Genomic DNA, 27,393 nt, shown 5'->3' on the forward strand with positions numbered 1-27,393 from the left:
AGGACAGGGCCAGTGTACCTTCATTTTAACAACACCCCTGTATTTTTACAACATACAAGACAGGGACACAGCACCCCTGTATTTTTACAACATACAGGACAGGACCAGCACCCCTGTATTTTAATAACACCCCTGTATTTTTATAGCATACAGGACAGGACCAGCACCCCTGCCTTTTAACAACACCCCTGTATTTTGGCAGCATACAGGACAGGGCCAGTGTACCTTTATTTTAACAACACCCCTGTATTTTTACATCATACCTGACAGGACCAGCACCCCTATATTTTAATAGCACCCCTGTATTTTTATAGCATACAGGACAGGACCAGCACCCCTCATTTTAACAACACCCCTGTATTTTGGCAGCATACAGGACAGGGCCAGTGTACCTTAATTTTAACAACACCCCTGTATTTTTACAGCATACAGGACAGGACCAGCACCCCTGTATTTTAACAACACCCCTGTATTTTTACAGCAGACATGACAGGGCCAGCATCCCTATATTTTAACAACACCCCTGTATTTTTACAGCATACAAGACAGGGCCAGTGTACCTTTATTTATACAACACCCCTGTATTTTTACAGCATACAAGACTGGGCCAATGTACCTTTATTTATACAACACCCCTGTATTTTTTACAGCATAAAGGACAGTGCCCCTTTACAGCACAGGACAGCAACATTTATGTACAGTACTCCTAACAACACAGGACACCACAGAACAGCACCCCTAACAGCATACATGACAGCACCCCTAAAGAGCACACATTGACCCCACCCGACTCCACCACCCACAGAGAGACAAAGGTCTGTCTCCCTCACTCTCCAAGTCCAGAGTGAAAATGGTGGCAACACGCGGCTCCTTAATTGGAATCCAAAACCCACGAGAATCCAATAGCAGGATGATGATGTTTTGCCTCGTTCTGGGATCCGAGTCTGGCAGGAAGTCCTGAGCCGAACTCTATTCCCTGCTCGGATCATGAAGTTCGGGGGGGGGGGGGGGGGGGGTAGGGGGGTTCAGATCTCTGAGATCTGAACCGGCTCATCTCTACTTTCATCCTATATCATCACCCTATATCAGCTCCATGTTGATCTATTTCATCACAACAGGGACCATTTTATAAGATATATATATACACCAATCTTTGGTGTGTGGTTACGTTCTGATATACACACATCTTAGGTGGTTAAGCGCATAAGGCCAAAGGCATGCGTATATCAGAGCATGACCACACACATATTTATATTAGTGACGCTTTGGAGTACCTTGCTCAGCAGAGCCCCACAGAAACAGTGAATCAAGAGCTGGCAAGGGCATCCATCACCAGTTTGCCACAGCCAGTCAATGTGAGTCCCTCTACATCCTCAGCTACTCTGCCAGATCTGGAAGGCATTCCTTCAAGTGGCATTGCAAGTACACACAATAACAAGACATGTTTAAACTGTTTATTTGTTAAATATCACAAGAACAAAAGGTAAAATATTAAACTTTTCTTCATACATGTTGACATTATATCATGCATACTTCCCAACATGACCCATTCCAAGAGGTGCCCCAGGTAAGGGCAATCAAAATTAAGAGGGAAGTCCAGGAAAAGAGAATTTTGTCCCTCCTGGAATGGGTCATGTTGGGATATCTGTATAAACATGTCACTATGCCATGAAAAAGTTCCTACACCATTGAAATGCAGCAAATACTCTTCCCTGGTAAACTTGAACACTGGAATTTCAGCTTTTACAGTATTTGGCTCCATAGGCGTGCGCAGAACATTTTATTAGGGGGTGCACCGTCGCAGGGATGTGTTTAGCACCACCTACTGGGCGTGCCTAGCACCGCCTATTGGGCATGTCTAGCACCACCTACTGGCACTCAAAGCAATATAAATCACATACCACAAGGGGCGTGACCACTGCAAATGTGAGCGTGTCAACATGACACACCGCCTGTTTCTCGTCACTCTGGGAGCATTCCTTTCCATTTCATATGCACCTTACTTACAGTATATGGTGGTTTCTCACAACGGGGAACCTCTGAAGAAATGTCCTCCCTGGGCAGACGGCATCTTCTATCATTAATCACTATTCATGTAGGAAATTACATGGTCCAAAAGATGTAGAAGAAGATGAAGATCATCATAATGTCACAGAGGTTCAACCAGACTCATGTCACCTCCTACCCCCTGCGTCTCTCAGCCACACCATCATCTCCTCCCTGTGTCTCTCAGCCACACCATCATCTCCTCCCTGTGTCTCTCAGCCACACCATCATCTCCTCCCTGTGTCTCTCAGCCATACCCTCATCTACTCCCTGTGTCTCTCAGGCACACCCTCACCTCCCCTCCCTGCGTTGTCTTTCACCCCAACCATCATCCCCTCCCAGCATTGTCTGTCATCCACATTCATCTCCCGCCTGTGTCTCCCTGTCACACATCTCTTCCAATCTGCCTCACTTGTGTCTCTCAGTCTTCCCTTCACTCTGTGCTTCTCAGCCTCCCACCCTGCACTCTGCCTATCAGCCTGCCCCCTGCACTCTGTGTCTATTAGCCTTCACCTCCCTTCATGCTGTGTCTAGTGCCCCTTACACATATGCCCCCAGTAATGCCAGACACATATATGCCCCCCAGTGGTGCCCCTTACTCAATGCCATCAGTGATGCCATATACACATATACCCCCAGTGGTGCCAGATAAACATATGCCCTCATAGTGCCAGATACACATATGCCCCCAGTGGTGCCAGATACATAAATGCCCCCAGCGGTGCCAGATACACATATGCCCCCAGTGGTGCCAGATAAACATATGCCCTCATAGTGCCAGATACACATATGCCCCCAGTGGTGCCAGATACATATATGCCCCCAGCGGTGCCAGATACATAAATGCCCCCAGCGGTGCCAGATACATAAATGCCCTCAGCGGTGCCAGATACACATATGCCCCCAGTGGTGCCAGATACATAAATGGCCCCAGCGGTGCCAGATACACATATGCCCCCAGCGGTGACACATACACATATGTCCCCAGCAGTGCCAGATATATATATGCCCCCAGCAGTGCCAGATACACAAATGCCCCCAGCGGTGCCAGATACACATATGCCCCCAGCAGTGCCAGATATATATATTCCCCCAGCAGTGCCAGATACACAAATGCCCCCAGCGGTGCCAGATACATATGCCCCCAGTGCTGCAAAATACATATATGCCCCCAAGCTGCCAGATACATAAATGCCCCCAGTGGTGCCAGATAATATGCCCCCAGTGCTGCCAGATACATATGCCCTCAGTGCTGCCAGATACATATATGCCCCCATGCTGCCAGATACATATGCCCCCAGTGCTGCAAAATACATATATGCCCCCAAGCTGCCAGATACATAAATGCCCCCAGTGGTGCCAGATAATATGCCCCCAGTGCTGCCAGATACATATATGCCCCCATGCTGCCAGATACATAAATGTCCCCAAGCTGCCAGTTACATAAATGTCCCCCAGCTGCTAGATACATAAATGCCCCCAGCGGGGACCAAATAATATGCCCCCAGTGCTGCCAGATACATAAATGCCCCCAAGCTGCCAGATACATAAATGCCCCCTGCGGTGATCACCCTCCTCTGCTGATGCCAGTTCCCGTCTCTGATGCTGAGGGGAGGAGAGCGCACCATGCGTCTCTCCTGTGCCTCACCTCACTCACTGTGTCCCTGGCTGTCAGCCAATCAAAGCTCACGGGCCGGCAGCCAATCAAGAGCCGGTCCACGAGCTCTGATTGGCTGACAGCAGAGAGACATTTTAAATGACAGCCGGAGACGGGGACTCAGTGAGGGGCAGGAGAGACGCGCGCTGCGCTCTCCTCCCTTCAGCGTCAGAAACGGGAATTGCAGGCGGCAGCAGCAGCAGAAGGCGGCATGTGTGCGGGGGTGCCGTACATTAGGGGGTGCCTGTGCGCACCAGGCACCCCCCGTGCGCACGCCTATGTTTGGCTCCAATGGTTTCAACCCTACAGCTACTTCAACACTATAAGTATCCTTCATGGCACAAATTCTGCTGGAAGCAGTGGGATGGTATCGGAATCTCAACAGTCGGTATCCCTACAATCAGAATCCCGATGTTCAGAATGCCAATGGATCCTGGTGATTAAATTACCCTAACGCTAACTGGCCCCTCCTCCAGCATAGCCAGCCCCATGGCCTGATCCTCCATAACCCACCCCCTACTGACTAGCGCTAACTCCAGTATTTAGCATTGGGATCTGCCACAATTCTGACCATCAGGATTCCGCTATTGGGATTCTGACTGTCGGGATCCCGATTGCCGGGATCCCGATTGCCGGGATCCTGACCGCATCCCCTCTAGGCAATCTATAAAAAAAATTTAACATTTCTTTTATTGAAGCAGAAAAAGAAATAACAGTTGACATGTTGTCTTGAAACATAAGTAATGTGAATAAGTTAATATAATGACAATAAATCACATTTCGTTTGACACAAATAACAAGACAATTCAATTAACGATAACAGATACAGGTCAAATTTTTTGTGTACCAAATAGACATGAAGAGAACATAGACTAGGCAAGATCCAGAGCCACGGTCACCACCCATAAAACAAAGGGCTATAATAACACTGGAGGGTCTCTCAGGTAGACTCTCGTTTCATATCACAAAGTATTGCGGAAACATCGCCTAATCGTTTCTTTGGTAGGAGTGGGTAGAGTGTCAATAAAACTTTCCCAAGTATCAAAGAATTTTTCTGTATGGGATTCTTTTTGAAGAGAGGCTTTCAGCCAATCCATATGGCAGATGAAGAATAATTTTCCCCTGAACATCTCTAGAGTTGAAATCGAGCTTTGTACCCATAGTTGTAGGATGGATTTTCGAGCCACTAAGGATATTGCTGATAAAAGTTTTTTAACTGCTTTGGGGGTTCTAGTACCCATGGGCAGTATGCCGAAAATTGACCATTCAGGTGTAAGAGGAGCATAATTGATTAAATGTTCTGTAGAAAACCTCCAAATCTGTAACCAAAATCGCTTAAGCAATGGACAAGCCCAAAGGCAATGTTACGTTCACTGTACTTGGAACTCAAGTGACTGAGAGGATAAGCCCCAAGCACAGGAACGTGATGCTGTAGTAAGGACGAAGTTCAGCAGCAACCCCTACGGAACCCTTACTCCATTGTCTCACCCACGTGGTCAGTCTACGCCTGCGAGACTATGTTTGCTTGGGCCCATGGCAGCCGCGTTTGAAGGGCAGATTAGGTCTGCCCAACTCCGATGCCCCCGGTCTTAGTTGGAGACAAGGCATAAACTGAGATGGGGCGAGAACAAGGGGAACCTCTAACTAAAAACAGAAACACAGAGTTAGGGGCAACTACAGAACTCTAACAAAAAGTATCTCACAGGAACATACAAGTATAATGACAAACTTCTAAACAAGTACAATGGAAATCCTGACATGCAACCAGAACTATAACATGAGATTAATAAACAGAAAGCAAACAGGAATGAACCACTGCTTGTGGTTCATAACAGGCAATGGTATAAATCAGCGGAGGGATGACCGCATTTAGGGCAGGAGGAATCCGCTAATAACCCAATTGTGTATCCTCTATGAGGAGAAATGTAAGAGTGATGAAATATGTTATAATACATCTCAGCATATTTTGCTGCTGGAAATGTAGTGATCGAGATAAACAGCATTTTCAAGAGGTCTTCTATTGTTAAAAAGGGAAAATGTTCCAACCATTTTGTCATCCGTGATTAAGTCAAAGAGTGATCTATGTTGTGGTGAAGGAATTTATAATATGAAGAGATAGCCCCCTTGGACATAGGAAGTTTTAATAGGAAATTATCTAAGGTATTATCCCAGTCATTTGTTGGAATCTTAATTATAACCGGGTTTACGTAATGTTGCACTTATAAGAACACCATTCTGTGGAGAACTATATTGTTAAATTTTGTGGAAGCCTCCGAGTACAAGAGAGGTTTATGGGAAGTGGGGTTTATTAATTGACCGATGTAGAATATCCCTTCCGAGGCCCATCTAGTGAACGGTTGGGTAGCCTCACCATTTTGTAATTGTGGGTTTTTTAAAAGAGGCAGATGAATGGTGTAATTTGGATGAACCTTATATTTATGTTGAAGTATCAGCCATACTCTGTGTGTAGTCATTAAAAGAGGGATATTGAGCAGATCCGCAGGAACATCAGTGTCTGCTAAGTGTAGAAATGCCACAAGGGATATCGTCGGTGTAAAGCTTTGTTCTGAAAGAGAGTTGGCATACATTTGGTCATTGGTCAACCAATCTTTAATGTAACGAATATGTGCGGCATGGCTATATAGTAAAATATCTGGAAAACCAATTCCTCCATTAAGCTTTTTTTGGCAAAGTTTGAACCAACCAATTCTAGCTCGTCTATTATTCCAGATAAATTTACGAAATGTTGAAGTAATTTCTTTGAGATCTTTTTGAGATAGTAATACTGGGAGAACCTGTAGGGGGTACAAAAGTTTGGGGAAATACACCATGCGTAACAGATTTGCTCTACCCATATACAATAATTGGAGACAACTCATCCCCTCCAACTCAATGGAAAGTTTGGAAATCATTTTCTTCACGTTAATATCATATAAATTGGTGATGTTTTTGGGAAGAAGATTGCCTAAATAAGAGATTTGTTTTTTAGCCCAATTCACAGGTATATGTGCTGCCCATGTAGGACGGTGAAATCCTTTTCTTAAATAGAATGCCTGAGTTTTATCAAGGTTGACCGTGAAGCCAGACACAGAACCCATTTTCACTTAAACAAATCCCTCTTGCGCTATAATAAAAATATAATATGGCTGAATGTTCAACAAATCAAGCTTAATTTTTTATATATAATAATTTAATATATAGAAATTCAATATTTCACAAAAATGACTAGACCGGTCTTATATATATAACAACATAAAAACAAATATAGTATATTATACATGTAAAGGAGGTGGATCCTAAAGTGTTTCTGTGCACAGAAAAATGCTGAACTATAGTTGTAACTCAGTCCATAAACACAGGTCCGCTGATATAATCAATCCCAGCTGTAGTAGGAACCTGTGTAGCACTCTAGATTCCTGAAACATTACTATGTGTCTAAAGTTCCAGTTTATCTTGCCACTAGTAATAATATTCGTAATAAGTGACAACGCTCCACAGCGGAGCCTTACATGCGGCTTTTATCAGCGATGATGGCACGGAGAGTCCCGGTATCCAACGAGGCGGTCTCTGGCTGCGGGACCAGGCACCAATGCCTGTTTGGAAGCACCCGATCTCCAGGCTCTGTGAGACCTCACCTCTGTATGCCTCGTGCAGGCACTGTAGCAAGGTATACGACCAATAATAAATGCAGGTGTCCAAAATTTCTGACGCATTTCGCTCCTCTCCTGGGGGCTTTATCTAAGATTCTTGGATAAAGCCCCCAGGAGAGGAGCGAAATGCGTCAGCAGTTTTGGACCCCTGCATTTATTATTGGTCGAATACCTTGCCACTGCTGGTTGCATATTACATCCGCCAATTAAAGACCGGAGAGGAGAGTGACCGTGCTACGGTGCCTGCACATTGCATAAACAGGTGAGGTCTCACAGAGCCTGGATATTGGGTGCTTCCAAACAGGTGCCAGCATTGGTGCCTGGTCCCGCAGCCAGAGACCGCCTCATTGGATACCGGAACTCTCCGTGCCGTCATCGCTGATAAAAGCCGCATGTAAGGCTCCGCTGTGGAGCATTGTCACTTATTATGAATATTATTATTAGTGGCAAGATAAACTGGATTTTTAGGCACATAGTAACGTTTCAGGAATCTTGAGTGCTACACAGGTTCCTACTACAGCTGGGATTGATTATATCAGCGGACCTGTGTTTATGGACTGAGTTACAACTATAGTTCAGCATTTTTCTGTGCACAGAAACACTTTAGGATCCACCTCCTTTATATGTATAATATACTATATTTGTTTTTATGTTGTTATATATAAGACCGGTCTAGTCATTTTTGTGAAATATTGAATTTCTATATATTAAATTATTATATATAAAAAAATTAAGCTTGATTTGTTGAACATTCAGCCATATTATATTTTATTATAGCGCAAGAGGGATTTGTTTAAGTGTGTTGGATTTTTACACTTGGTATTCCAGTGTTAAAATGTTTTTGACTTGTTAACCCCAGGTCAATAGCTCTCCTGCAGCTTATATAATTATTATAGGTATATATTTAATACCCTAGATATTTGATTAATTGAGTTTATAGTTTTTATTAGCGCCTGGTGTAGTGTTTTTTTTCGCTATTGTAAGTGTGGACAGAACCCATTTTGTCAATTACCGGCAAAAGAGGATCTAGCGAGGATCTGGGATTGGATAGATAAATTAATACATCATCAGCAAACGCTGTGAGTTTGATTTCAGTTTGGTCTACAAAGATGCCCTTCAACAGAGGCCAGGATTCAAGTATCTGCAACAAGAGATCCAGGGATAGATTAAATAGGAGAAAGGGGACACCCTTGTCGGGTGCCACAACACATAAGTATTGGGTCGCTCTTAGTACCATTGATTAAGAGAGAGGTGTTCGGAGAGTCATAAAAGAATTTGATTAGATTAATAAAGTTTGGGCCGAAATCACGATGAGACAACACATTAAATAAAAAGGGCCATGATACTATGTCAAAAGCTTTTTGGGCATCGAGACTCAGAAGCATGTTTGGAGTCTTTAGGTTATTGTTGACGGCTACGAATGCTGTAATCGCTGTACCAATACCTTTCACTGACTGTCGTCTGCTAATAAATCCTAATTGGTGTGACGAGAAGATAGAATTAGTCTAGTGGAAATAATTTTGGATAGAATTTTGAAATCCACATTATGTAGAGTTATAGAACAGTAAGAGCTGAGCAAGATTAGGTCACGATCAGGATTTGGAATTAGAGTAGTAAAGGCATCGTTAAAGGAAGGGTAAATAGGATTCTTTTTATGTATTGAACGATAAAGTTCCAATAGAGTGGGAAGAATGTCAGTCTTCAGTATTTTAAAATATTCCCCTGAGAACCCATCAGGTCCAGGAGTTTTGCAATTATGTAAAGATGTTATTGCCAAACTTATTTCTAATTCAGTGATGTCTGCATCTAATAATTCAATTTGTTCAGATGTTAATTTAGGCAACTTGGCTTCTTTAAGTAAAAAATCAATGGATAATTGATTCGAGGGCAGTGCTGAATATAAATCAGTATAATATCTACAAAACGCAGAGGCAATATCTGAAGTTTTTGTCAGGGGAGGGGAATTATTGTCTGCCTTAATAGAGACTATGTGATTTCTTTGTTTATAAGTTTTAGTTAAGGAGGCCAACAGGCGACCAGGAAGTGCTCCCCATCTATAATATCTATTTTTCGTATAATCCAAACGCAATTGGGCCTGAGATAATAGGAAATTTTTTAATAAGGATTTTGCTTGTTTGTATATAACGAAATTCTCTTCCGAGGTAATATTTAAATAGGTAGAAAAAGCTTTTTGTAAGCCATCCTGAAGAGAATCATATTGTTTTCTTTGAGTTTTATTGCGATTGGAAATATACGAAATTATGTGACCACGCATTACAGATTTAGAGGTCTCCCAAAAAAGGACAGGATTGTCCCAGTGAGAAATATTACTGTCTACGTAGTCCTGCCAGTGGTGTTGTAGATATTTCCGAAAATGTTCCCATTGGAACAGATATGCAGGGACTTTACAAGTGCGGTGTTGAAAGCCTGAGGTATGTAGTTTAAAAGAGAACTCAATGGGGGCATGGTCAGAGATGATAATATCCCTGATATTAGCTGAGTCTACTTCCGTGACTAAGCTATCAGCCACTAGAAGATAGTCTATTCATGATGTGGAATGATGAACCCCTGAAAAAAAGTAAAGGTCTTGTCTTTTGGATGAAAAAGCCTCCATATATCAGTGACATGTGAGTGTAGCATAAATTTAGTTAGTGAGGTCCATGTTGGGGAATTAAGATTAGGTGGGGCCTGGGATTTATCTAAGAGTGGGTCCTTCACTGTGTTGAAGTCTCCACCAACTATTAAAGTAAATGTTTCACGTTGACACAAGAAAAAAGAAAGTTTATCTAGGAATTTTGATACGTGAGCATTGGGGGCGTATACGTTTAAGATAGTATATGAGACGTCTCCTATTTTGACATCTAGTAGCAAGAATCTACTACCTGGATCTTGGACTAGGTCTAATATCAAATAAGATATAAGTCTAGAAAATAGTATGGCAACACCTCTGGATTTTTTAATGAACGGAGCTGACTAACAGTCACCCAACCTTTTTCCCCGAAGGGATTAGCCATCCCCAACCCTGCAGTGGGTTTCTTGCAAAAAAATTATGTCAGGGTTAAATCGTTTTAAGTGAGCTAGAACCCTTTGTCTATTGACAGGGGAGTTGAGATCTCCGGTATTCCAAGATACACATTTAATCGAGTCAGAAGAGGCAGATTAAGGAAGAGTACAAGTATATTGTGCCATTATCCAACACCCATTTTAGTCATAGTACATATAAAAAATAGTAAACAATTGCATAGGGAACTCTCATCCCAGCGAGTTAGAGCAATCCCTAAGAAGTAGGCCGCGGCTCTGAATCTCCACGGTACACATGCAGCATTAGTAGAAAACCAATTGTTCACATAGTGGGAGAGAGATAAGATCATAAACATACAACATAGAGTAATACAAAGAAGCAAAAGTAACTGCTTAAATATAATTTTCAAATTTTCCTTAACCTGGATAACCATGGAGGACTTCGGGAGTAACACTGAAGTTCTCCACACAGAACTTAAACACACACAAAATAGAAAAGGGGAAACACATCATCATAACAGTCATATATATATACCAGCGTTAAACCAATCCTGTAATCCTAATCAATGTGGGGATCTGTTGTAGCAAAGTGTTGGTGAGCTATAGAGATTAGGCAGTGGCATAAAATGCCTTCGAGCTTTGTCAGGGTCATCAAAGGTGAAAGTACGTCCATTATCCGTAACTCTAAGTTTGGCTTGATAAAGGAGCGCAAAACATTTGTGAGATTCAATCAGAAATTTGCACACTGGGGAGAAAGCTCTCCGTTTTTGGGTGACTGCGGCCAAAAAATCTTGGAAGATCAAAATACGAATATCATTAACCACAAATTGATCTAATTTTTTATATGCACTCAGTACCAATTCTTTTGTGCGAAAGTCAAGGTATCTGGCTATGACTGGTCTAGAGCGGAGGTTTGGACCTTCTCTTTCCATTCCCACCCTATGCACCTTTTCAATTTGTGGGAATTCAACTGCATTCGAAATCTTTACAGCGGGTAGACCAGTATCAGTTAGAAAATCACTGAGAGCGGCTGGTTTGATATATTCTGGGATGCCGATAAAGCGGAGATTGTTCCTACGATTTCTATTTTCAAGGTCCTCCAATTTATCTTGGAGTTCCCTAATTACCGTAGAGGAAGAATCATGGGAAGTTTGAATTATCTGAGCTGAATCTTCCACGTCACTTACCCTCTGCTCTAATTATGAAATTCTAGAGGTGTTGGAGGCTATTTCTCTCAAAGTAGATTGGAACGAGTCTTTAAATTTGTCCAATTTTTTGTCTATGTGAGGCATGAGGATTGAAAGAATTTCTTTTGCGGAGGGATCCACCTGGGGTGTAGGCCCAGGTTTATCAAGTAGATGGGCCATCTGGGTATTATTTTGGGGTGAAGAACTTCCCGATTTTTGGTTTTTGTTTTTAACCATGGTTTCTGAGGATTTTTTTTTGTGAGGAACGAGTGAAGGTGTGCGTGTGCAAACATTTTCCATGAACCAGGCAGCTGTTGTGAGATAAGGATTATGGAAAAGCAATATGTTCACCAGAAGAGTGAAAGAGATTAGGTACAATCAAGCTTTATGCTATGTTGTCCCCATAAAACGGATTGAGCACTAAATCATGTCTAGGCACAGTATGGGTCCTTAGTACTTTAAATGATATAGTGTATAATAGAATTCAAAAGTAAATAATGAGGATATGTATAAAAAGAGACTAACTAAAATCCTTCAGTCTAAGGGAACCAATCTACAGTCAAACAGTGCCCGACTATCTCAGCAGAAATGTCAGCCAGCCCCCCTTCTAACAACCAATGAAATAAGGGCTCCTCTAAGGCAATGTAACCAGACATAGGTACAGAAACAAAAATAGGGAGTGTTTCAATATAAAATAAAGAAAACAATCACCACAGAGTGGCAGCAATGGAGAGTAGGATCAGTCCTATATCTGTATCAGACTATCTAATATGATTTCCGAGGGAATAATACAAATACAAATTCCTGAGACAGATAAGAAAAATAACAAAAGTTAGATAAATGCAGTTAGTGCTTCAGTCTAAGATGGTATATTAAAATGGTCACAAGATAGCAGCGACAGTGACAAACATGTGAAGCAAGCTAAGATATGTGGTACATATGCATATTAGTGAAAAGTACGTGCCACTGGGGACCCAGGGGTTACCTATGTTCTAAGGTTGTCAAGGGGCTCCCTTTCGGGTAGAACAGTACAAAAGTACAATATAAGTGCAGGCAATCCTGTGTTACCGGGTACACAGAGTCCGCAAGGGTATGATGATTTCCTGGCAAGTAAAGGCAGGAGCCAATAATAAACATAAATGAGATACAGCAGTTAATCGTGACAGAAGCTGTGTTTAAATGTAATACAGTACTGGTGAGAGCTGCAGTGCAGGGGCTCAGTCAAAACAGCCCTGCCTCCCAGGAAAAGTAGAGAAGGCACACAAGGGGAAAGATGAGGATAAACAGAAGTTAGGGGTGAAAAGGAGATATTGAGGGGGATTGGGTAATACACAAGGAGGGAAGGAATCAAGTAAGGGAAGAACAAAGAGTGGGGAAAGACATATTAATAGAAAGTGGTGACTTACACAGATTTAGTACTGGGGATTATAAGTCCAGAGCACTGAAGAGGGTTACTGTAACTCCACATCTAGTGAGGTACAGCAGTTTAGGGGTGGTCCAGCGTCACTGTGGGCGACGGGTGTCTAGATAGTTCATCAACAGCAAGCTTGACATGCAGGTAAGGAAAACCAGTATGATCGTAGCTGTCACGACACCCAGCAGGCACATCCCGGCAGCTAGATTCCCAGTGTGTCTCTACAGCGAGATGATCAGTGGGACCCAACAGCCAGATGGGCAGCGTGTCACAACAGTAAAGGATCAGCGCGGCCCGGCAGCTATAGGACTTGATCTGTAGGATCTGAGCGGTGATGTGTGCCGGGGAGCAGGGCCGCCGGAGAGAACAGCGACCCACGAGTGTGCGCCTGCAGGGAGCCGCACAATCCAAAGAGCCCTGGAGAGGTCACGCATCAGTCTCCGCGGCGGTAACCGCCTTGTGTCTGTGTCCCGTCAGCAGCCGAGGTGCAGAAATCAGGTGACCGGGAGTGGAAGCCATGCGCCGTCACAGGGGATCCCGCGGTCCGATGACACAGGCGCTTCTCCAGCAGTTCGACTACAGTCACCAATGGGCCCCACGGAGGAGTCGTGGAAAAGGGGAGCTTAAGAGGATCGTTGACCCAGGCAGAGGTGTGGGCAGCCGCCTATCTGAGGCACACCTGCACACTCCAGAGAGCCCTGGAGAGGTCAGGCGTAAGTCTCCACTGCCTTTACCGCTGAGTGTCAGCGGCTGAGGTGAAAAAGCCAGGTGAGCGAGAGTGGAAGCCAGGCGCCATCACAGGGGATCCCGCGGTCCGAGGACACTGGCACTGCCCCAGCAGTTCCACCGCAGTCACCGACGGGCCCCACGGAGGAGTCGTCATGGGAAAGGGGGAGTTGAGAGGGTAGTTGACCCAGGCAGAGGTATGGGTAGCCGCCTATCTGAGGTGTAGCAGAGTTTAGGCACTCCACCACGCCAGTTTTCGCGCCAAGAATAAGGCGCTCATACAGGCCCCTAATAACAGAGGCTAGACTCCAGGGAATATACAGACTCCAGAAAAAATCTTAGTATCAGGGAGATTGACCTCACTTTATCCGTCCAGTAATGTAGTTCAAGTCCCCAAAAGGTTACCTATAGTGGTGGATGGAGGTAGATTTTGAGTATCCCCACAGTGCCAGATACACATTGCCCCACAGTGGCAGATACATAATACCCCACAGTGCCAGATACACGTTGCCCCACACAGTGAAAGTCATATACACATTGCCCCACACAGTGAGATACACATTGCCCCACACAGTGACAGATAGACAGTGCCCCACACAGTGACAGATACACATAGCCCCGAGATACACATTACCATCACCCCCCAACCTCCGCTCACCCGCTGGACACTCACCTGCTTACCAAACACACCAAAAGTGAGCTGCTTTCAGCTCAAAATCGTCCAGTGTGTATCGGCCTTTAGTGAGAGACAGACATCTGCTCCTTAGCTCCAAGAGTCGTGTTGATTTACCCTGCGTTACTGCTGTTTTAGCATTCTGCACCGCTCTACCTGCATCCAGAAGCCACTCACCACCCGGTGAGCTGTCACAACCCCACTCCACTACAAACTCTGCTTCGTGATTCAACCAGTGTACTCACAGTGAGTACGACTGTACCTTCCCTTCTCAATAAACCACACTTCTAGTTAAGTCACACTGGATGTATGATTGGGTGAAATACATTGCCATACTCTGCCATACCACCACGTGTACCCACATATTTCCAACACTTTTCACATTTCCAAAATAATTTGCTTACTAACCAGATCTCCTTGGCCTGTCCCTCTTTCAAAGAGAATACAAGAAATATAGTCTTGTAAAGTCACAAAATGAGAATCCTGGAACTGTTGTAGTCCTCAACTATTTGCACCAAACCTTGGTGTGCTCTTTAATATACTGTAGGACTTTGTTCCTTGGTAATGGCCATCAAAAGGGAAAATCATAAACTGGTTGTTTGTGTACTGTTTTAAAATGAGACATGTACCCCAGTTCCATTACCATCTGCTAAGGAAGTTGTTTTCATGCTATACATCAGTGGTTTTCAACTCCAGTTCTTAAGTCCCACCAGCAGGTCATGTTTTGTGGATTTCTTTAATCATGCGCAGATGAGTTCATCTGTTTTGCTGGGTCAGTACTTTACACACCTTTGTCCACAGACAGCTATCCTCAAAACATGACTTGATGGGAATACTTGAGGGTTGAGGTTGAGAACCACTACTGTACTTTCTGGAGTCGAACATCATGGAATACCTGTTGATATTGTGATGAAGGAACCAAGTTTATAGAATAAAAAATATAATTTCTGATGAAATATCATCATCTTTCTCTTCTTCCATTAATCCTCAAAGGATCAGTCAGGTGGAATGAACCATTCAATATTTTAATCAATATTTAATGGGTAGAATTTGCTCATAACAATTCTCCACAATCTGGTTCTATGTTTTCGACAGGTCATGTCAGGTTTTGTCCATCATTACATTGCCTTCCTTGGATACTTCAGAAGGCAAAAACACTAACTCCTCTATGAAGCATACTGTATGTGGGAGGTAAGTACATAGCTCACAACAAAATGCTATGTCAAAGTAAAACTACTTACTTAAGCAGCATCTTAATAAATTTGAAATAGGAAATAGAAACTGACTACCAGCTAGCATCACAAAGACCAATACTTGTCTTCACTTAAAATCAACCAACAAAGGATAACCATCAATTGACTATGGAACTAATTCAGACCTGATTGCTGCAGTGTTTTTTCGCACAGCAGCCGATCAGGTCTGAACTGCGCATGTGCCGGCGCATGCCAGACAGCCGACGGCCATCTCACCTCATCTCAATGGGGGCACATTGTGGCATAGAATGTGAATTGGGGACACAGTGTGGCATAGAATGTGAATTGGGGGCACAGTGTGGCATAGAATGTGAATTGGGGGCACAGTGTGGCATAGAATGTGAATTGGGGCACAGTGTGGCATAGAATGTGAATTGCGGGCACAACGTGGCATAGAATGTTAATTGGGGCAGAGTGTGGCATAGAATGTGAATTGGGGGCACAGTGTGGAATAGAATGTGAATTGGGGGCACAACGTGGCATAGAATGTGAATTGGGGCACAGTGTGGCATAGAATGTGAATTGGGGGCACAGTGTGGCATAGAATGTGAATTGGGGGCAGAGTGTGGCATAGAATGTGAATTGGGGGCACAGTGTGGCATAGAATGTGAATTGGGGGCAGAGTGTGGCATAGAATGTGAATTGGGGGCACAACATGGCATAGAATGTGAATTGGGGCAGAGTGTGGCATAGAATGTGAACTGGAGGCACGCACAGAAGTGCATAAAATGTGAAATGGGGTTCCAGTGTGACAGTGTATCACATACTGTGATTTGGGGCATAATGTTGCATATATTGTTAATTGGGGGCACAGTGGGATATATAATTTGAATTGGATGGACAGTGTGGCATATTATGTGAACTGAGGTCACTGTGTGTCATACAATGTGAACTTTTTAAGTTACTTAATATTTGAGTCGCATCTGGTGGAAGAGTGTTAAAAAAGCATTTAATATTTATTTCACATAATTAGGGGTACATTTACTAAGAATCATGTTTGGGGAAGCTTAGACTTTTTTCCCAAAGATTTACTAAATTCAAATACAGGATAAAAATCATGAACAGACCTGTACAGGGGCGGATTGGGAAATGAAAGTGGCCCTGGAAAAATTTATAGAAGCGGCCTCGTGTGGGCAGCACCAAATCAACTGTAAGTGGAACCAATACCAAAGTAGGCGGATTACTACTTCAAAATGTAATGTAGGCGGAGTTACACCAACAAAAGGCAGAGCATGTCATATTAGCTGGACCTAACTCATTAAAACTTTTAAATAGTATTGTGTTGTAGCAGAAGTATTTAAGCAATTGAAACTGGTTTGACATTTAATCCTCTGCACACTCACTAAATACATTTTAAAGCAATTATAACTATACGCTATTACAGTGGTTCTCAAGCTCGGTCCACGTTATCTAGGTCACCCGACATGTGCACAGGTATATTCATTACCCACTAAGGCTTGGGCCACACATTGCGTTTTAGAGGGTCCCATTCAGTGGAACCCGCTTGGAAGGAAGGAGCCTGTACATTCACATTATGAGCTGAAATTCACATTATAGCACATGGTATGAGCCAAAATTCACATTATACTACACAGTATGAGCCGAAATTCACATTATACCACACGGTATGAGCCGAAATTTACATTATAGCACACGATATGAGCGGAAATTCACATTATAGCACACGGTATGAGCCATAGGACATAGGGACAGGGAGAGTGACAGAGGGACAGGGAGAGTGACAGCAGGGACATAGGGACAGGTAAAGTGACAGCAGGGACAGGGAAAGTGACAGCAGAGACATAGGGATAGGGAGAGTGACAGAGGGACAGGGAAAGTGACAGCAGGGACAGGGAGAGTGACAACATCGGCATACAGTAGGGACTAGGGAGAGAGAAAGGCAGCAGGGTAAGATTACCTATTTAGCAGCGGCGGTGCTGAGGTGTAAGCTGCAGGACATTTTTTTTTTAAAGACTGACTGCAGCAGATGCCAACAACAGTGCAACCAGACTCACTGTGTCTCTGACCAGCCCCTATGTTTCTCTAGTCTGTCTCCACTCCGTGTCCCCTCCTCTCACCACAGGCTAGCAGGGCAGGCTGCAGCTGATGGCGGCCCGGGGAGCGCAGAGCAGGCTGCTGGACGCACCACCCTCTCTTCCTTTGAGGTGCGTGACGTCACTGGCACTTGCAGCGCACGCACCTCCTTTCAGCTGGGTAGCGTGGGCATCTTCTTAGGTGCCGCACTAGTAGTAGCTTTGACAGGCAGCCGATGGACTGCCTGAAATGTACAAAACCTGTGACCGGTGACGTGCTGTGGGGGCATAGCCACAGATAGCAGGTGGCCCCGCGCGGTGGCTGGCCCTATGGGGAGCTCCCCGGTGAATGTAATGGCCAATCCGGCCCTGGACCTGTAAACTAGAGATGAGCGGGTTCGGTTTCTCTGAATCCGAACCCGCCCGAACTTCATGTTTTTTTACACGGGTCCGAGCGACTCGGATCTTCCCGCCTTGCTCGGTTAACCCGAGCGCGCCCGAACGTCATCATCACGCTGTCGGATTCTCGCGAGGCTCGGATTCTATATAAGGAGCCGCGCGTCGCGGCCATTTTCACACGTGCATTGAGATTGATAGGGAGAGGACGTGGCTGGCGTCCTCTCCGTTTAGAAATTAAAATAGATAGGAGAGTGAGAGTGAGACACTTCATTTACTTACTGGAGCTTAGGAGGAGTTATACTAGTGACTGATGACCAGTGACCTGACCACCAGTGCAGTTTTATAATTTATTATTATTTAATAATCCGTTCTGTTCTTGTTCTCTGCCTGAAGAAAACGATACACAGTGACTCAGTCACACTCACATACCATATCTGTGCTCAGCCCAGTGTGCTGCATCATCTATGTATAATATCTGACTGTGCTCACACAGCTTAATTGTGGGGGAGACTGGGGAGCAGTTATAGGTTATAGCAGGAGCCAGGAGTACATATTAAACAGTGCACACTTTTGCTGCCAGAGTGCCACTGCCAGTGTGACTGACCACTGACCACTGTGACCAGTGACCTGACCACACTGACCACCAGTATAGTATATTGTGATTGTCTGCCTGAAAAAGTACACTCGTCGTGTGACTTGTGTGGTGTTTTTTTATTCTATAAAAATTAAAAAACTCATTCTGCTGACAGACAGTGTCCAGCAGGTCCGTCATTATATAATATATACCTGTCCGGCTGCAGTAGTGATATATATATATTTTTTATATCATTATTTATCATCCAGTCTATACTAGCAGCAGACACAGTACGGTAGTTCACGGCTGTAGCTACCTCTGTGTCGGCACTCGGCAGTCCATCCATAATTGTATACCACCTACCCGTGTTTTTTTTTTTCTTTCTTCTTTATACATACTACATCTCATTATCATCCAGTCTATATTAGCAGCAGACACAGTACAGTAGTCCACAGCTGTAGCTATCTCTGTGTCGGCACTCGGCAGTCAATCCATAATTGTATACCACCTACCCGTGGTTTTTTTTTTCTTTCTTCTTTATACATACTACATCTCATTATCAACCAGTCTATATTAGCAGCAGACACAGTACGGTAGTCCACGGCTGTAGCTACCTCTGTGTCGGCACTCGTCAGTCCATCCATAATTGTATACCACCTACCCGTGGTTTTTTTTTCTTTCTTCTTTATACATACTACATCTCATTATCAACCAGTCTATATTAGCAGCAGACACAGTACGGTAGTCCACGGCTGTAGCTACCTCTGTGTCGGCACTCGGCAGTCCATCCATAATTGTATACCACCTACCCGTGGTTTTTTTTTCTTTCTTCTTTATACATACTACATCTCATTATCAACCAGTCTATATTAGCAGCAGACACAGTACGGTAGTTCACGGCTGTAGCTACCTCTGTGTCGGCACTCGGCAGGCAATCCATAATTGTATACCACCTACCCGTGTTTTTTTTTTTCTTTCTTCTTTATACATACTACATCTCATTATCAACCAGTCTATATTAGCAGCAGACACAGTACGGTAGTTCACGGCTGTAGCTATCTCTGTGTCGGCACTCGGCAGTCCATCCATAATTGTATACTAGTATCCATCCATCTCCATTGTTTACCTGAGGTGCCTTTTAGTTGTGCCTATTAAAATATGGAGAACAAAAATGTTGAGGTTCCAAAATTAGGGAAAGATCAAGATCCACTTCGTGCTGAAGCTGCTGCCACTAGTCATGGCCGAGACGATGAAATGCCAATGTCATAGTACAGAGCATGTCAAATCCAAAACACCAAATATCAGTAAAAAAAGGACTCCAAAACCTAAAATAAAATTGTCGGAGGAGAAGCGTAAACTTGCCAATATGCCATTTACCACACGGAGTGGCAAGGAACGGCTGAGGCCCTGGCCTATGTTCATGGCTAGTGGTTCAGCTTCACATGAGGATGGAAGCACTCAGCCTCTCGCTAGAAAACTGAAAAGACTCAAGCTGGCAAAAGCACCGCAAAGAACTGTGCGTTCTTCGAAATCCCAAATCCACAAGGAGAGTCCAATTGTGTCGGTTGCGATGCCTGACCTTCCCAACACTGGACGTGAAGAGCATGCGCCTTCCACCATTTGCACGCCCCCTGCAAGTGCTGGAAGGAGCACCCGCAGTCCAGTTCCTGACAGTCAGATTGAAGATGTCAGTGTTGAAGTACACCAGGATGAGGAGGATATGGGTGTTGCTGGCGCTGGGGAGGAAATTGACCAGGATGATTCTGATGGTGAGGTGGTTTGTTTAAGTCAGGCACCCGGGGAGACACCTGTTGTCCGTGGGAGGAATATGGCCACTGACATGCCTGGTGAAAATACCAAAAAAATCAGCTCTTCGGTGTGGAAGTATTTCAACAGAAATGCGGACAACAGGTGTCAAGCCGTGTGTTGCCTTTGTCAAGCTGTAATAAGTAGGGGTAAGGACGTTAACCACCTCGGAACATCCTCCCTTATACGTCACCTGCAGCGCATTCATAATAAGTCAGTGACAAGTTCAAAAACTTTGGGCGACAGCGGAAGCAGTCCACTGACCAGTAAATCCCTTCCTCTTGTAACCAAGCTCACGCAAACCACCCCACCAACTCCCTCAGTGTCAATTTCCTCCTTCCCCAGGAATGCCAATAGTCCTGCAGGCCATGTCACTGGCAATTCTGACGAGTCCTCTCCTGCCTGGGATTCCTCCGATGCATCCTTGCGTGTAACGCCTACTGCTGCTGGCGCTGCTGTGAGTCGATGGTCATCCCAGAGGGGAAGTCGTAAGCCCACTTGTACTACTTCCAGTAAGCAATTGACTGTTCAACAGTCCTTTGCGAGGAAGATGAAATATCACAGCAGTCATCCTACTGCAAAGCGGATAACTGAGGCCTTGGCATCCTGGGTGGTGAGAAACGTGGTTCCGGTATCCATCATTACTGCAGAGCCAACTAGAGACTTGTTGGAGGTACTGTGTCCCCGGTACCAAATACCATCTAGGTTCCATTTCTCTAGGCAGGCGATACCGAAAATGTACACAGACCTCAGAAAAAGAGTCACCAGTGTCCTAAAAAATGCAGCTGTACCCAATGTCCACTTAACCACGGACATGTGGACAAGTGGAGCAGGGCAGGGTCAGGACTATATGACTGTGACAGCCCACTGGGTAGATGTATGGACTCCCGCCGCAAGAACAGCAGCGGCGGCACCAGTAGCAGCATCTCGCAAACGCCAACTCTTTCCTAGGCAGGCTACGCTTTGTATCACCGGTTTCCAGAATACGCACACAGCTGAAAACCTCTTACGGCAACTGAGGAAGATCATCGCGGAATGGCTTACCCCAATTGGACTCTCCTGTGGATTTGTGGCATCGGACAACGCCAGCAATATTGTGTGTGCATTAAATATGGGCAAATTCCAGCACGTCCCATGTTTTGCACATACCTTGAATTTGGTGGTGCAGAATTTTTTAAAAAACGACAGGGGCGTGCAAGAGATGCTGTCGGTGGCCAGAAGAATTGCGGGACACTTTCGGCGTACAGGCACCACGTACAGAAGACTGGAGCACCACCAAAAACTACTGAACCTGCCCTGCCATCATCTGAAGCAAGAAGTGGTAACGAGGTGGAATTCAACCCTCTATATGCTTCAGAGGTTGGAGGAGCAGCAAAAGGCCATTCAAGACTATACAATTGAGCACGATATAGGAGGTGGAATGCACCTGTCTCAAGCACAGTGGAGAATGATTTCAACGTTGTGCAAGGTTCTGATGCCCTTTGAACTTGCCACACGTGAAGTCAGTTCAGACACTGCCAGCCTGAGTCAGGTCATTCCCCTCATCAGGTTTTTGCAGAAGAAGCTGGAGACATTGAAGGAGGAGCTAACACGGAGCGATTCCGCTAGGCATGTGGGACTTGTGGATGGAGCCCTTAATTCGCTTAACAAGGATTCACGGGTGGTCAATCTGTTGAAATCAGAGCACTACATTTTGGCCACCGTGCTCGATCCTAGATTTAAAGCCTACCTTGGATCTCTCTTTCCGGCAGACACAAGTCTGCTGGGGTTGAAAGACCTGCTGGTGAGAAAATTGTCAAGTCAAGCGGAACGCGACCTGTCAACATCTCCTCCTTCACATTCTCCCGCAACTGGGGGTGCGAGGAAAAGGCTCAGAATTCCGAGCCCACCCGCTGGCGGTGATGCAGGGCAGTCTGGAGCGACTGCTGATGCTGACATCTGGTCCGGACTGAAGGACCTGACAACGATTACGGACATGTCGTCTACTGTCACTGCATATAATTCTCTCAACATTGAAAGAATGGTGGAGGATTATATGAGTGACCGCATCCAAGTAGGCACGTCACACAGTCCGTAATTATACTGGCAGGAAAAAGAGGCAATTTGGAGGCCCTTGCACAAACTGGCTTTATTCTACCTAAGTTGCCCTCCCACAAGTGTGTACTCCGAAAGAGTGTTTAGTGCCGCCGCTCACCTTGTCAGCAATCGGCGTACGAGGTTACATCCAGAAAATGTGGAGAAGATGATGTTCATTAAAATGAATTATAATCAATTCCTCCGCGGAGACATTGACCAGCAGCAATTGCCTCCACAAAGTACACAGGGAGCTGAGATGGTGGATTCCAGTGGGGACGAATTGATAATCTGTGAGGAGGGGGATGTACACGGTGATATATCGGAGGATGATGATGAGGTGGACATCTTGCCTCTGTAGAGCCAGTTTGTGCAAGGAGAGATTAATTGCTTCTTTTTTGGTGGGGGTCCAAACCAACCCGTCATATCAGTCACAGTCGTGTGGCAGACCCTGTCACTGAAATGATGGGTTGGTTAAAGTGTGCATGTCCTGTTTATACAACATAAGGGTGGGTGGGAGGGCCCAAGGACAATTCCATCTTGCACCTCTTTTTTCTTTAATTTTTCTTTGCGTCATGTGCTGTTTGGGGAGTGTTTTTTGGAAGGGCCATCCTGCGTGACACTGCAGTGCCACTCCTAGATGGGCCCGGTGTTTGTGTCGGCCACTAGGGTCGCTTATCTTACTCACACAGCTACCTCATTGCGCCTCTTTTTTTCTTTGCGTCATGTGCTGTTTGGGGAGTGTTTTTTGGAAGGGCCATCCTGCGTGACACTGCAGTGCCACTCCTAGATGGGCCCGGTGTTTGTGTCGGCCACTAGGGTCGCTTATCTTACTCACACAGCTACCTCATTGCGCCTCTTTTTTTCTTTGCGTCATGTGCTGTTTGGGGAGGGTTTTTTGGAAGGGCCATCCTGCGTGACACTGCAGTGTCACTCCTAGATGGGCCCGGTGTTTGTGTCGGCCACTAGGGTCGCTTATCTTACTCACACAGCTACCTCATTGCGCCTCTTTTTTTCTTTGCGTCATGTGCTGTTTGGGGAGGGTTTTTTGGAAGGGACATCCTGCGTGACACTGCAGTGACACTCCTAGATGGGCCCGGTGTTTGTGTCGGCCACTAGGGTCGCTTATCTTACTCACACAGCTACCTCATTGCGCCTCTTTTTTTCTTTGCGTCATGTGCTGTTTGGGGAGGGTTTTTTGGAAGGGACATCCTGCGTGACACTGCAGTGACACTCCTAGATGGGCCCGGTGTTTGTGTCGGCCACTAGGATCGCTTATCTTACTCACACAGCTACCTCATTGCGCCTCTTTTTTTCTTTGCGTCATGTGCTGTTTGGGGAGGGTTTTTTGGAAAGGACATCCTGCGTGACACTGCAGTGACACTCCTAGATGGGCCCGGTGTTTGTGTCGGCCACTAGGGTCGCTTATCTTACTCACACAGCTACCTCATTGCGCCTCTTTTTTTCTTTGCGTCATGTGCTGTTTGGGGAGGGTTTTTTGGAAGGGACATCCTGCGTGACACTGCAGTGACACTCCTAGATGGGCCCGGTGTTTGTGTCGGCCACTAGGGTCGCTTATCTTACTCACACAGCTACCTCATTGCGCCTCTTTTTTTCTTTGCGTCATGTGCTGTTTGGGGAGGGTTTTTTGGAAGGGACATCCTGCGTGACACTGCAGTGACACTCCTAGATGGGCCCGGTGTTTGTGTCGGCCACTAGGGCCGCTTATCTTACTCACACAGCTACCTCATTGCGCCTCTTTTTTTTCTTTGCGTCATGTGCTGTTTGGGGAGGGTTTTTTGGAAGGGACATCCTGCGTGACACTGCAGTGACACTCCTAGATGGGCCCGGTGTTTGTGTCGGCCACTAGGGTCGCTTATCTTACTCACACAGCTACCTCATTGCGCCTCTTTTTTTCTTTGCGTCATGTGCTGTTTGGGGAGGGTTTTTTGGAAGGGACATCCTGCGTGACACTGCAGTGACACTCCTAGATGGGCCCGGTGTTTGTGTCGGCGACTAGGGTCGCTTATCTTACTCACACAGCTACCTCATTGCGCCTCTTTTTTTCTTTGCGTCATGTGCTGTTTGGGGAGGGTTTTTTGGAAGGGACATCCTGCGTGACACTGCAGTGCCACTCCTAGATGGGCCAGGTGTTTGTGTCGGCCACTAGGGTCGCTTATCTTACTCACACAGCTACCTCATTGCGCCTCTTTTTTTCTTTGCGTCATGTGCTGTTTGGGGAGGGTTTTTTGGAAGGGACATCCTGCGTGACACTGCAGTGCCACTCCTAGATGGGCCAGGTGTTTGTGTCGGCCACTAGGGTCGCTTAGCTTAGTCATCCAGCGACCTCGGTGCAAATTTTAGGACTAAAAATAATATTGTGAGGTGTGAGGTATTCAGAATAGACTGAAAATGAGTGGAAATGATGGTTTTTGAGGTTAATAATACTTTGGGATCAAAATGACCCCCAAATTCTATGATTTAAGCTGTTTTTTAGGTTTTTTGGAAAAAAACACCCGAATCCAAAACACACCCGAATCCGACAAAAAAAATTTGGTTAGGTTTTGCCAAAACGCGGTCGAACCCAAAACACGGCCGCGGAACCGAACCCAAAACCAAAACACAAAACCCGAAAAATTTCCGGCGCTCATCTCTACTGTAAACCACAGGTGAAAACACAAATAGATTTTAATACACAACTGAATCAACTCACAAGTATTTTCCATAGAAAACAATACAACATAAAAATTTACTAGTAATCGTGTTTTTAAACACAGTGCAAAGGCGTACCAAAATACACTTTAGAAATAGACGTCCGGGGACGTTTGTGGTTTTAACACAAAGAAGCACAGTATGATCTATGCAGGCTGCACAAAACACGCTGCTCACAGGCAGCACTGAACACTCATACTTTTACACGCGATTAAACAAGATTGCATACACCATTGGAAAACACAATTCTGTCAGACACGATTCTTAGTAAATTTGTGTGTTTAATCGTGAAAAACTCTCTGTGATGCCAATCATGTAAACTCAGGCAAAACACTTTTCTTAGTAAATTTATCCCTTAAATTCCCCAAAGCTTCTGTGGTCTAGGCGGCCCCAGGTCCCTGACGTTTCACTTCAATTTTCATTCCACAACAGTGTGTCTGTGCGTGTGGTATTCATCCCGAAAAATATTGATGTTTTGCTTTGCATTTGCCCTTCCCCAGTTTGTGTTTCAGGAATGTATGTGGGTACCAGTGGTGCAAGTAGAAATATTTTCTTAGTGGTACCGAATGTGCCGAAAAATGGTCATGGTGACATGTCATGAGGGGATGTGGCAACATGACACTAGGGGGAGTGGCCACATTACAATAGGGGCGTGGTCACACAGCACAGTTCCTTTTCTTTGCACTCTGGAGGCAAGGCTGGCAATATATAGTAATAACCCCATTATAATAGAAATATACTGTAATCCCCCAGTTTGATAAAAATACACAGTAATGTCCCCATTATAATAGGAATATATACTATAGTAGTGCCCCCGGTATAATAGAAATATGTAGTAGTGTCCACATTACAATAGAAATATATAGTAATGCCCCCATAATAATCGACATATATAGTAGTGTCCACATTACAATAGAAATATATAGTAATGCCCCCATACCAATAGACATATATAGTAGTGTCCACATTACAACAGAAATATATAGTAATGCCCCCATACCAATAGACATATATAGTAGTGCTCCACATTGCAATAGAAATATATAGTGGTTTCCACCTTATATAAAAAAATAATTACCCCACACAGTGAAGCTAGAGACATGCCCGGCAGCCCAGCCTCTGAAGAACAAAAGCCGCCCAGTGCCGATGCGTCACTGGAGCCGAGTGAAGGGAAACAGCCGGACACTGCAGGAAAAGGCACCAGCCCAGTCCCCAGGCTGCTCTCTTTGCGCCAGCCACCAGGAGAGGAGGCGTGATGTGATCTCATGACGTCACCGTCACACTCCCTGTAGCCCTGACAAAGTGGGAGGCGCTGTCATGATGCCCAAAACCATGGTCTTGTTGCTTGGCAGCACATTATAATTGCAGTAATGGTAGTCACGGGTGCAAAGTGTGCGGTGGGTGGTACTGCGTACCTGCTGCAAATTCTTAAGGGTACTCTAGACCCTGCATACTTGCACCACTGGTGAGTACTAATACAAATATTCAGACAGAACTTTAAAGACCACTTTGCAAGGGACGCCATTTCCCACTACCTCTCATGGACCACTTTAAGCTCTGCTTATGCCACTCAGCACCTACTGGCAGGGGCGTAACCAGAACTTTGTGGGCCCCATAGCAACATATTGAAAGGGCCCCTTTCCCAATGCTTCTAGAGAGACACCTCTCAGCAGCAGTTATCAATTTTATGCCCATAATAGTGCCCTAGTTCATTTTCTGAACCACAGAATTGCCCTAGTTAATATTATGCCCCTTAGTAGTGCCCTAGTTTCTTTTATAAAACATAGTAGTTCCGTAGTTTACATGATGTCACATTGTCTGGCTGACAGTACACATTATGCCGCACAGTATCCCCAATCACATTATAACAGTGTTCCCAGCTCATATTATGCCACATTACAGTGCCCCCTATTCATACTATGCCATATTATAGTGCCCTCCAGGCAGTGGCGGAACTTTTGAATGGTGGGCCCAGGTGCAAAAATATAATTTTGACCTGCCTCCACCCCAATCCAAGTTTACAATATGCCACACAGCAGTGGGTGACAGGGAGAGGCAGAGAGTGACAGAGTATGGTAGGGGAGACAGAGGGTCACAACGGAATGCAATGGGAGGAAGAAGGTGATAGCAAAAGGCAGGGGGATGCAGAGGGTGATGGGGAGATGGTGA

Source organism: Pseudophryne corroboree, chromosome 11 (assembly GCF_028390025.1).
Source record: "Pseudophryne corroboree isolate aPseCor3 chromosome 11, aPseCor3.hap2, whole genome shotgun sequence".
NCBI lineage: Eukaryota > Metazoa > Chordata > Amphibia > Anura > Myobatrachidae > Pseudophryne > Pseudophryne corroboree.